The sequence below is a fragment of the Bufo bufo genome, chromosome 9, assembly GCF_905171765.1.
Source record: "Bufo bufo chromosome 9, aBufBuf1.1, whole genome shotgun sequence".
In the NCBI taxonomy this organism is placed as follows: Eukaryota; Metazoa; Chordata; class Amphibia; order Anura; family Bufonidae; genus Bufo; species Bufo bufo.
Window position 1 is genome coordinate 216,476,446 of NC_053397.1, and position 12,151 is coordinate 216,488,596.

Genomic DNA, 12,151 nt, shown 5'->3' on the forward strand with positions numbered 1-12,151 from the left:
CTCTGACCACTGGGGCCCCCACGCTCCCTAGAATGGGGGACCCATTCCCCTGATCTGATGGAGCAGCAGGTTGGGCATGCGCTCTGCCACTCCATTCATTCTCTATGGGAATGCCAGAGATGGCAGTGAATGGAGTGGCAGGTCGGATGCCCAACCTACTGCTCCATCAGATTGGTGTGGCTCCCAGTGGTCAGACCCTCAGTGATCAGTTATCTCCTATCTTCTGGATAAGGGCTCATGCATACGAACATGTGATGCGGTCTGCAATCCACGGGAACGGACCGTAGTTGCCACCGTATGTGCAGGCAGGACCCATTCACTTGGTTCCATGCCTCCATTCCGGACTGTGCATCTGTTATGAGGTGCACAAATGCCCATGGCCATATATTGTGGACCCGCATTGTGGGGACAGCCGACACAAGTTCATGTGCATTAGCCTTTAGGGACAACTTCAAAACTTGTCACAAATCGGTGATTTTTGGTGGATGCTACACAAATAGCCACTCAATGCTGCTTTTAAAGCTTACAGTATACTCTGTACACTTTGAACGTATACCCTTTAGATATAAAGATTTTTTAAAAAAAGTTTGCAATTGTAGTTCCTACAAGTTTTAATTGCATTGATCAAATTTCCAAAAATCACCTGTGTAGCTTAGTCTTTAGGAAACCCGTTAGATGCCCAGTGGTCAAGAGTTCTGCGAGGGCCAGCACCCCCTGCTGTAACGAAGTATTTCCCCCTTTGTGCCCTTTTTTATGTAGTGTTCATAGTGGTTGTGGTTAGGGATGAGCAAAATTCATATTTTGAAGCTCGTGTGCGGGTTCGTGTTGTGGTATTTACTGAATTGCGTTATGGATTCTGTTACCTTTAGAGGCATTCCGTCCTATTAGAAGTCTATGGCCTGCATAACTCATCCGTCCTGGAGTCCTCTACTGCATAACATAAACCGGACGGCTCTGTTATGCAGGCCATGGACTTCCATTACGATGGAATGCCTCTAAAAAGCATTCTGTTATGGTCCGTGGTAACGCAATTCAGTAAATACCACAACACAAAACGCACTAACTTCAAAATATGAAATTCGCTCATCCCTAGTTGCGATCTCTGAGAGCTGTACCCGTCTTCACTAGCCAACAGTGACATTACAGTGGTTTTGCTCATAGGGTGGCAGCCTCCTGTCTGTAGGCAATTAAACCACTTCTAAGGGTTTGCTAAACAGCCTGCAGGGGGCACTCTTGTGACTTTGCTACTGCCAGTGAAGCAATTTTCACATTGGTCTGTTACATTATACTGTTAGCCGCCAGGCTCCAACATCGTTGTGTGTCATGTTAGTCTGGACTGTATGGATTTTTATGGAGTATATGAAGCCTTAATTCTGTGTAATTTTGGCCATTTATATGTGATGTCAAATAATTTTTAAACATGAACTATATGTAACACCTGTGTCATGTCATTTCTTCCTCCCTCTATACTTGATGCCAAATCTTATACCTCAAGCTCTATCATTTGCAGTTAATTTTGGATGCAGATAAATGTTATATTGGATCATTTTCAGACCAAAAGTCCTGAAATACTAGTAATTGGGGATCAGCGAACTTGTGTTTTTAAGTTCGGTGTACAAGGTTGGGGTTATCTAAGAATTCAGTTATGGATTCCGTTACTACGGACCATCCGTGGTAGTGGAATCCATAACGGAATTCTTAGATAACGCCCCAAATTTGAAAACAGAAGTTCGCTCAACGTTACCAGTAATAGCTGATTTACCATATTTTTTCGCCATATAAAGACCTCACCTCAGAGGCCCAATTAGAACTCGGATCGGACTCCCATTTATTATTATTTTTTTTATTAAAAGTATTCGGAGGGGGGTGCATTTTATAGGGCAAAAAAAACATATTGCTTAACGTTAATTTCCTTTTCATGAATCCTCCATGACGGTATACCATGAGAGATGACCTGCCTCCAACCAGGTACGGACAGGAAGTATAAAAATAGACCCTCCTCCAGCATATCCTCTGTCTTCTGGACAGACAGCTTAGAGAATCTATTCTTCTAAGTCATATATAATATATATTATTTTTTTTTTGCGCACACACACATACCTAATACCTACTTTTTATAACAGTTTTGTTTATTTATATAAATTGATCTTGTGGAATGGGCTTTGAATTTTTTTTGGCGGAGAAACCCCCATAGAGTTGTAAGTTTCTAATCTTGGCGACTTAATCCACCTCGCTAAGGAGTCTTTTGTGGCTCTATGACCTTTTAAATTTTCCCTGAAATTGGACAAACAGTCTGATTTTCTGAAATCCTTTGTGGCCTCTAAATAAACTGAGATGGCTCTGCACACATACACATCAAGTTTGTGAAATTTTTCTTCACCTTTGGATTGGGACAAAAGGAAGGAACCACAATCTCCTCCTGTCTATGAAAATTGGTAACCACTTTAGATAGGAAGGAAGCATCCAACCTAAACCCCATTCTGTCTGGGAATATCCTCCGAAAGGGCTCCACTATCTTCAGTGCCTGGATCTCGCAGATCCTGCGAGCTGATGTGATGGCCACTAAAAACAAGACCTTTGGTGTGATAAATTTTAAGGACACATCTGACAATGGTTCAAAGGGGGCTACCCGCTAATCCTGAAAGGACCAGATTAAGGTCCCAAGGAGAGACATAAGGTCTAGTAAAGGGTTTCAATCTATCTGCTCCTTTCAAAAACCTGGTAATCCAAGGGTGGTCTGCGATTTTTATATCAAAAACTGAGCTCAGTGCTGATACATGCACCCTTAAAGTATTAGGACGTAACCCTTTGTCAAAACCAGATTGTAAGAATCCTAATACCTTCTGAATGGAAAAAATCTGGCATGAATTTTTAGATTGAGAACACCAGGCACAAAACTTTGACCAGACTCTGGAATAAATCTTTGAGGTCACCACCTTCCTGCTAGCCGCCATTGTATTTATTATATCATCTGAAAGACCCTTGGCTTTTAAAGTTAACCTTTCAGATTCCAGGCAGCCAGATGTAGTTTCTCTACCCGGGGGTGACAGATTGGACCTTGGACTAGTAGGTTTTTTTTTGTCCAGGGAAGAATCCATGGACTCTCTAATGACAGAATTTTTAACAGAGGGAACCATGATTTTTTTTATTTTTTTTGGCCATAGTGGGGCTATCAGTATTACATGAGCCCTTTCTTGTCGGATCTGCCTCAATACTCTGGGAATTAACGCTAGGGGAGGAAACGCATATGCTAGGCGGAATTCCCACTTTTGTGCCAGCGCATCCACCCCTATGTTTCCGTCGAACGGATTTAACTAAAATAACGAGTTTTGTGCTGTAGCAAAAAGGTCTACTTGCGGAGTCCCCCACATTGAGGTTATTTGTAAAGACCTGCTTCTCCAGGCTCCATTCTGTTGATTTTAGAGGTACCCGACTTAAGAAGTCCGCTTTTACGTTTAAATATCCCTTGAGATGTACTGCTGATAGGGAATTTACGTGACTTTCTACCCACGAGAAAAAAAATTCCACCTATTGGCCCAGACTTTCGCTCCTTGTTCCTCCCTGATGATTTAGGTAGGCTACTACCGTTGTATTGTCGGATCTTATTTGTATATCTTTTACTATTATATCCTGAGACAGAGCTTTTAATGCTTCCCAGAGTTCCCTGATTTGATGATTGACTCATCTGATCCATGGACCATCGTCCTTGACAGGTATGGAGGGAGCAGTAAGATCCCCATCCCCGCCCCCACAGTCTTGCGTCGGTGGTGATCGTTTGAATCTGATCGGGAAACCAATCTACTCCTTTTAGGTGGTCCGGGTTTAACCACCACTGGAGTGAGTTTTTTACCCAAGGAGGAATGGGGATTATTAGATCTAAGGCCTCTTGCTTTCTGTTCCAACATCCTAGTAACCACTGTTGCAGGGTACGAGTGTGATATTGGGCCCATTTTACTGCAGGGATGCATGATGTTAGGGAGCCTAACAGTCTCATGCTTTCCCTGACTGAACAACTTGCCATTTCTGTGAATCTTGATACTTTCTCGGCCGGGAGAAACATCTTTTGAAGTATGGAATCTTGGAGTCTCTGTGAAGGGGAGCGTTTTGACTTTTTCCCCAGTTTACAATCCACCCTAATTGGGACAGAATCTGACATGTTTTTGATATAATTGTCTCTAGATCTTCCGCTGAGTTCCCAACCACAAGAAGGTCATCTAAGTAGGGCATTATTAAGATATTTTGTCTTCTTAAATGTGCCATGACCTCTGTCATCACCTTCGTGAACACTCTTGGCGTGGTGGTGAACCTGATATTGAAAATGACACAACCTTTTCCCCAGAAATACCGCAAACCGCAGATATTTCTGAGCTTCTTTGCATATTGGTACATGGTAATATGAGTCTCTTAAATCTATGGATGCTAAAAAAGCCTTTTTTTTTTTTTTAAATAAGTTTATGGTTGACCTTAGGGATTCCATCTTGAACCTTTCGTATTTTATGAATTTGTTCAATTTTTTTAGATTGAGGATCAACCGGAACTTCCCACTGGGCTTTTTCACCCAAAACACTGTTGAGTAGTATCATTTCTCTTGTTGAGAATAGGGTACTGGAACAATGACTCTTTGAGATAGAAGATTCCAGACACCCTCCTCGAGAGATTCCTGAAGGAGGGATGTCTTTTGAATGGGTGTTACCCTGAAAAAATTTTCTGGGGGAGGAAGACTGAAGGAAATAAATATCGATACCTTCTGCTATGATGTTTAGCACCCATGCATTTTGGGTGATATTTTCCCAGTTTTGTAGAAAAAAATATTGTAGCATTCCCCCCCCACTTAAATCTTGGCATCATTGTTTAGAAGCTTCCGTATTTTTGGGGGTGAACATGAAACCTCTGTTCCTTCCCATATTTAGATTTTTTTTCCCTTATGACCACTGTCATCCTCTGTCTGTTCTTTTAGAATGAAATTGACCCCTTTTCTTTGCCTTATAAAACGGAAACTTTCTTTTGGAAAGGATTTTTTTGAACCCGCTGCTTTTTCTAATATAGTTTCTAAATCCTGCCATGGAAGGGCAAATTACACAATTTTATTTTAGAGGCAACATCCCCCGTCCAGGATTTTAACCACAGGGCTCTCCTTGCTACTACCGATAGACTAGAGGTTCTGGTGGCTATCCTAACCGATTCCGCTGTCGCATCAGATAAGAAGTCTACCGCTTTTAATAAAAGGGGGAAAGAATCTTCTAGGGTATCATAAGGTCTACCTTCCTTAAGCAGAACTTCAACTGCCGTAACCATTTTTTCAGAAATCGTGAAACTGAAGTTGCAGCTAAATTGGGTTTAAATATGGCCGGAGCAGCTTCCCAGGCTTTTTTTTTTTTGCATGGAATCCACTTTCTTATCCTTAGGATCTTTTAATGATCCCATATCTTCAAAGGGAAGAGAATTGGATCCCTTAACTAATTTTGAAAGGGAAACATCGACTTTGGGGCAAGAGGTTAACAGAGTTTCATCCTCATCATTAAAGGGAAATCTAAGCCTCATGGTTCTGGAAATAAATAATTTCCTATCTGGAGATTTCCATTCTCTTTTAATCATTTCTAACATATTTTTATGTACTGGGAAGACCCATTTTTTTTCTGTGCTAGAGACCCCGTACATTTCATCTTGGACAGACCTATGAATTTTTTCATCAGAAAGATCCATAGTCGTCCTAATTGCTTTTATCGAATCATTTGTATCTTCTGAATAAAATAGAAAGCTTCTTAATTCTGTGTCTGAGCCTGAAGAATCAATGGAATCATCACTGTCTGAGTCTGAATCCTGATCTGGGTTTGAAGAAAAAGATTTGTAATTTTTACCCCGCGACTTAGTTTTATGCATTGTCGGGTCAGGGTTAGATGTGGACTGTTCTGCAAAAACTGACCGCATCTCCTCTCTAATCACATCCCTTAGTTCCTCTCTAATGGATGGGACCAAGTCCTTGGCCATGTTAGCCGTGCAAGATTTACAGAGTTTCTTGGACCCTTCTGACAGTTTTGTCAAACAACTCACACATTTTTTAGTATTGAGAGGATTTTTTATTTTTTTTTAACCCCATCTTTTTCACTCTACATGCACACAGGAGAGAGAGATAGAGGGAGAAAATAGGAATTAGACTTACCGGTAATTCGGTTTCCAGCGATTCCCTCATGACAGCACAACAGGAGGTTGTTCCCCTTTGACCCTTTTGGGACAGGAAACAGAGGTTAAAAAGGTTCCTCCCACCTCCACCCACCAGTGGTTTTCCAGATTACTACACCAGGATGGATGCAACAGATTGATTGATTTTTTTTTTTTAATCTTACATGTAATATTTACATAGTAGTTAGTAAGGGAGGAAATGTACAGGTGCTGTCATTAGGGAATCTCTGGAAACCAAATTATTGGTCAGTCTAATTCCTATTTTCCAGAGATTCCCTCATGACAGCACAGCAGGAGACATACCAAATTATAATTTAGGCGGAAGGGGGGGGGGGCGGCGAGTCTAACAACATATCAGATATTTATCATTAGATAAAAATACCATTTCATAGAATCAGGAATATACCTGAGACAGAAACTTTTGGTTTCTGCCAGAAAACGAAATCTTAAATGACAGAATTTGTGAACCCAGTCGTAACTCTGAAATGTCTCTATCTGCATCCTTGATCAACAGACCGACCTCTGTTTATAGACTTATTTAATTAGACATCGGCCATAAAAAGGATGCCCTTGACCTCTAAAGGTACTTTCACACTAGCGTTAAAGTTTTCCGGTATTGAGTTCCGTCCTAGAGGCCCAATACCGGAAAAAAACGCCGTGCGCCAGGCACAGAGGCCGATGGGGCGCGTGCGCCAGGCACAGAGGCCTTTTTCCTAGATAAAGGAATCAAGTCAGACATAACTAAGCCAGGTTGTTAGACCTGAAAGATTTAAGTCTGCAACCTTGTCAATTGAATGCAGCCTGAAAATTTTTACTCTACATTCAGTCCTCATTAAAGAACAGGTGATGCTACTATCACCTGAGCTCCCATTTAGATCCACACACACAGATTCTCAATTAAAGTAATTAGAACTGTTGAGGCCATCCAGCTGGTTAAACACATGCATGGTTTACTCACCAGTCTTGGAGTATGTACCGCCAAAGCAAGCACCAATAATGTCACGCAGCTTCTGCCAACACTTTCATACGGAGCGTTGGTAAGGAGAAAAGAAAAGGCCCCATTCCAGCTGCTGTTTCAGACGCACTGAGGCGCGATCCTGAACCCATAGCCGTCCATAGTGAGGTAACCAGCACTCCATCAGGGTTAGGAGCAAGCCAGGGGACCTCCACATAAAAGGTACTGGCACCGCCACTTATAGGGTAGGAAGGATGAGGATAAATCCAACAATCGAACCCAGGCCATTAGAGAACCCACTTATAGGCTTGGACTCCACCAGGTGGGTTCCGGGCTGCTAAGGGACCTCTACCCCGAGGGGTGTTAGCAAGGCTATTTGAGGCCAGACCCCCCCCCCCGCTGTTAGTTTGGATCATCAAACCACGGTCAGGCACGAATTTGCAGCTGTAATACAAAAGCAACCGCATTACGGCGATCTGAATGGGGCCTCCTTTGATTTATTAATGGCGAAACACAGAATTATAGAATTCCACATATTTTCCAAAAGAGAAATTTAATTTCCAAAGAACAAGTTTTAAAACTAAAATACCAACAACAGTGCAAAAGAAAGAAAAGTGAATTATGATCCACTGTGTCAAAAACGTACATTCAGTTAAAGCTCAGCTCTTATCAGGTAGTGTAGAAATAGCTTTTTTTTTTTCTGCAGAAAGACAAAGAAACAACTTAGCTAAAGCCGCCATCATTCACACAGGTTGTATATAATCTCAGCCACGATCTATGCTCCAGCCCTTCCTTCTCAACATGCATGGTGGGGAAGGAATGGCTTTGACCCCTGTAGCCAAGTGAAACCTGCCACAAAGGGAATACAGCAGCGCCCAGGTCTGGTAGCTGCACAGACGGATCCGCACCTATAATGCAAACGCTTGTATCCGTTCAGAACGGATCCGTTTGCATTACCATGAACAAAAGGATCCGTTTTGACTTGCACTGAAAGACAATGGGAGCCGGATCTGTTTTCTATTGCACCATATTGTGTCAGTGAAAACGGATCCGTCCCCATTGACTTACATTGTAAGTCAGGAGGGATCAATTTGGCTCCACATCGTCAGGCGGACATCAAAACGCTGCAGGCAGCCTCCAGAGCGGAATGGAGGCTGAACGGAGGCAAACTGATGCATTCTGAACGGATCCTTATCCATTCAGAATGCATTGGGACTAAACTGATCCGTTTTGGGCCGCTTGTTAGAGCCTTGAAACGGATCTCACAAACGGACCCAGAAACGCCAGTGTGAAAGTAGCCTAAGGCCAACACAAGTGTATTACACACGCATTATTGGGGTCATTTATCAAACTGGTTTAAAGTAGAACTGGCTTAGTCGCCCATAGCAACCAATCAGATTCCACCTTTCATTTTTGACAGCTCCTTTGGTAAATGAAAGGTAGAATTGAATTGGTTGCTATGGCGACTAAGCCAGTTCTACTTTACACCAGTTTGATAAATGACCCCATACAAGTCTGTAATACACTTATGTGGACCTGGCTTAAAGGGGTTGTCCAAGCTATATTTATTGATGACCTATCCTCAGGATAGGTCATCAATATCAGATCGGCGGGGGTCCGACACAAGGCACCCCCGCCGATCAGCTGTTTGAAGAGACGGTGCGCGCCTCCTCTTCAAACAGTTGATCGGCGGGGAGCCGGGTGTCGGACCCCCACCGATCTGATATTGATGACCTATCCTGAAGATAGGTCATCAATTAATATAAGTTCGACAACCCCTTTAATTTGGAAAAACAACCTCTCTATCTGCAAGACGTTGCCTTCATTTACCCCCTCCCCCTGGCACATGATGTAAGATGGTCTCTCGGCCACTCTGCATTTATGAAAAATTTCTGCAAATTACAAATACAACAGTAGTGTACTTATTTTGCCCATCGTTTCTGCCCAGGTATGTGCTGTGGTGCACGTACAGTAGCAATCCTTATGTAGATTCTTAACGAATTAAGAAAATAGAAAGAAAATTGACTTTTTCAATGGCTTTTGAGACACGCTATCACACCCAACTGCTCCATCTGTATATAACGGGCAGCTGTCTTCACAGGTTTTCAATGAGTCCTAAGAACAGCTGACCGCCAGTTTGGTTTTTGAAACCCCAGTCCAAGTGGTTCTAACCAGAAAGTTGGTCTGCAAAAGGTAATGTTATTACATGGCAGACACGAATACCTCTTCAGTTGGCTGCGTAATGAGTGCGCCTGCACCTGCTAGATTAAGATAAAGGTATGCTCAGACAGGGTGGTACAAATATGGAATACACCTGTTCAGATTTCACTGTGGGCGATAACTTTTGTAAGGCCAAGAGCGAAATCTGCTGCAAAGTTTGACATCTTTCCACAGCAGAACAGCGCATACTGTGAATTTGTTCCACAAGGTGTGAAAGATCTTTTGAAAACCTAGTTCTCCGCAAATCCACCCTGTGTGAACACAGCATCTTAGTTTGCCGGCCATGCTTGTATTGCAGCCCGCAAACAGCGGGTCTGCAATATACGGCAGCGGCTGTGTGCGCTCCGTGCCACAGATGCGGACCCATTAAACTTAAACGGGTCCGCAATCCGGAAGATATGGAGCGGAAGGCCACGGAAGCACTACGCTGCGCTTCTATGGGATTTCGGTCTGTGCCTCTGCCCCGCATAAAATAGAACATGCTCAATTTTTTGCGGCACGGACGGATCGTGGACCCATTCAAGTTCAATGGGTCTGCATCCGTCAGTGCAGGCCACACAGATGGTGCCCGTGCATTGGGGACAGCTATGGGCGACACACGTTCATGTGCTTAGGCCCCATCTCTGTAACAATACTAAAAGGACAAATTTAAGCAACTGTCTAAGGCTGTGTTCACATCACGTTTTTGTCCCACATTTAACATAAACACGTGAAATATATGTAAAAGGGTTTGTGTAGAAGGAAGCCATACAGTGGCATCTGTATAGGGTTTCATTGTAAAAAAAGAAAAAGGATCCGGCAGGCAGTTCCGGCGATGGAACTGCGTGACGGAATCCTCTGCCGCAAGTGTGAAAAATACCCTTAGGGTCCATTCACACGTCCGTTGTTTCTTTCCTGATCTGTTTTGTTTTGTGCGGAACAGATCTGGACCAGATCTGTACCCATTCATTTTCAATGGGTTCTGAAAAAAAAAAACGGACAGCTCAATGTCGGATTTTTTTTCAGGACCCATTGAAAATGAATGGGTACAGAACTGGTCCAGATCTGTTCCGCACAAAACAAAACAGATCAGGAAAGAAACAACGGACGTGTGAATGGACCCTTAGGCTTTTTTTTCCTGGATGGAAAAGTCTAATGTACTACACTTTTGCATCCCCCCCAAAATAAATATAAATAAAATATATATATATTAAACATGGGACAAAAACGTGAAGTTAGCAGCCCCTGTGTATCTAAAACCACAAGCTATACATCTAAGAAAATAAACCAGAGCTTTAGGGCATATTGTCAGTAAACACGCTATACATACAGTACACATGCAGCCCGCAGTCATACATGAGCAACCCATGTACACTACAACCTGTTGAATGATGTGGAAAAATTCTGAATTAAAAGGTTCGTCGATTCGTGCAATAATACAAGATTCCCGATCAGACTTGTACCATACGGTGATTTCCTCATGAAAAACATGCTGAAAGTCGTATAGCAATAGATGCTATATTATTAAGCAGTGAAATTAATTATGATCCATGATGTACAAGTGTAAAACACAATCTATAAAGGTGTAACATTTGATTCTGGGGAGGAGAAAGATACAACACTTTATAAAAAGTCCTGCTATTAACATCATGCAAATGCAATTACAAAGCAGTCAGAAATGAAACAGGATCATTGCATGGGCGCTTTTTCTATAAAATGGTTTCACAGCAAAACTGTGCTGCATATTGGTTTATTCACAACCACTTATGTGGAGAGACCCCTGCAGGGAACGTGAAGTATTACACAGCATCAATGGCTGTCCATGAAATATAGGCTTGGCCCAGAGCGGGAGTTGTTAAAGATTAACAGCTCTCTACTCATCGAGGTCCATAGGAACTAAGGCATTTGCGGATCTGCAATACACCGGCACCGTTCCATGTGCATTCCGCATCGCGGATGCGGACCCATTAACTTCAATGGGTCTGCAAATCCGGAGATGAGAAGCACTACAGACTGCTTCCGTGGGGTTTCGCCCCGTACTTCCGTTCCGCAAAAAGATAGAACATGTCCAATCTTTTTGCAGAAGGGCCGGATCGTGGACCCATTAAAGTGAATGGGTCCGCGATCCGCTGCGGGTGCCCCACGGTGGGTGTTCGTGCATTGCGGCCTGCAGCACGGCCACGGGGCACATACGTTCGTGTGCAAGAGGCCTAACTGTGTATATCGAGAGGGGTTGTGTTACTGAAACAACCCCTTCAATGGCAAGCTTCAGTTTTGTTGGAATAAACTTTATAGAATAAAGCCCAAATGCCACAAAAAAGTTTAACATAAAAGTTTTTTTTGTTGTAACTTTCACTTGTATATATGTAAAGCTGCAGAACGTGTGAGTTTTCAGTTTGTATAAAAAAAAAATATATATCTACTGAAAATGTACATACACAAGGAAGTAGCCGCTGCACTATGGGTATAAATTAAAATAAAAAAATACCTTCTTAAGGCTATACATGCAAAAGGCAGCAAAAGGAGAAACGCTAAAATGACAACTGGAATCCATACTCCATGGAGCTTAATTGTAGAATGTCAGGCAGGGATCAGCAACCCCCAAGCTTTCCAGCTGTGGTGAAACTACAACTCCAAGCATGTACACGCTTGGCTGTTCTCATAAATCCCTTAGAAGGAAATAGAGAATGCTTGGAGTTATAGTTTCACAAGATAACTGCATTACCTAAGGGTATTGACCCCTGAAGTGGCCCCCGATTCAGACTGGCATATTGGACCCGTAATTTAATGGTTTGTATTTTGGAAGTAACACATGGA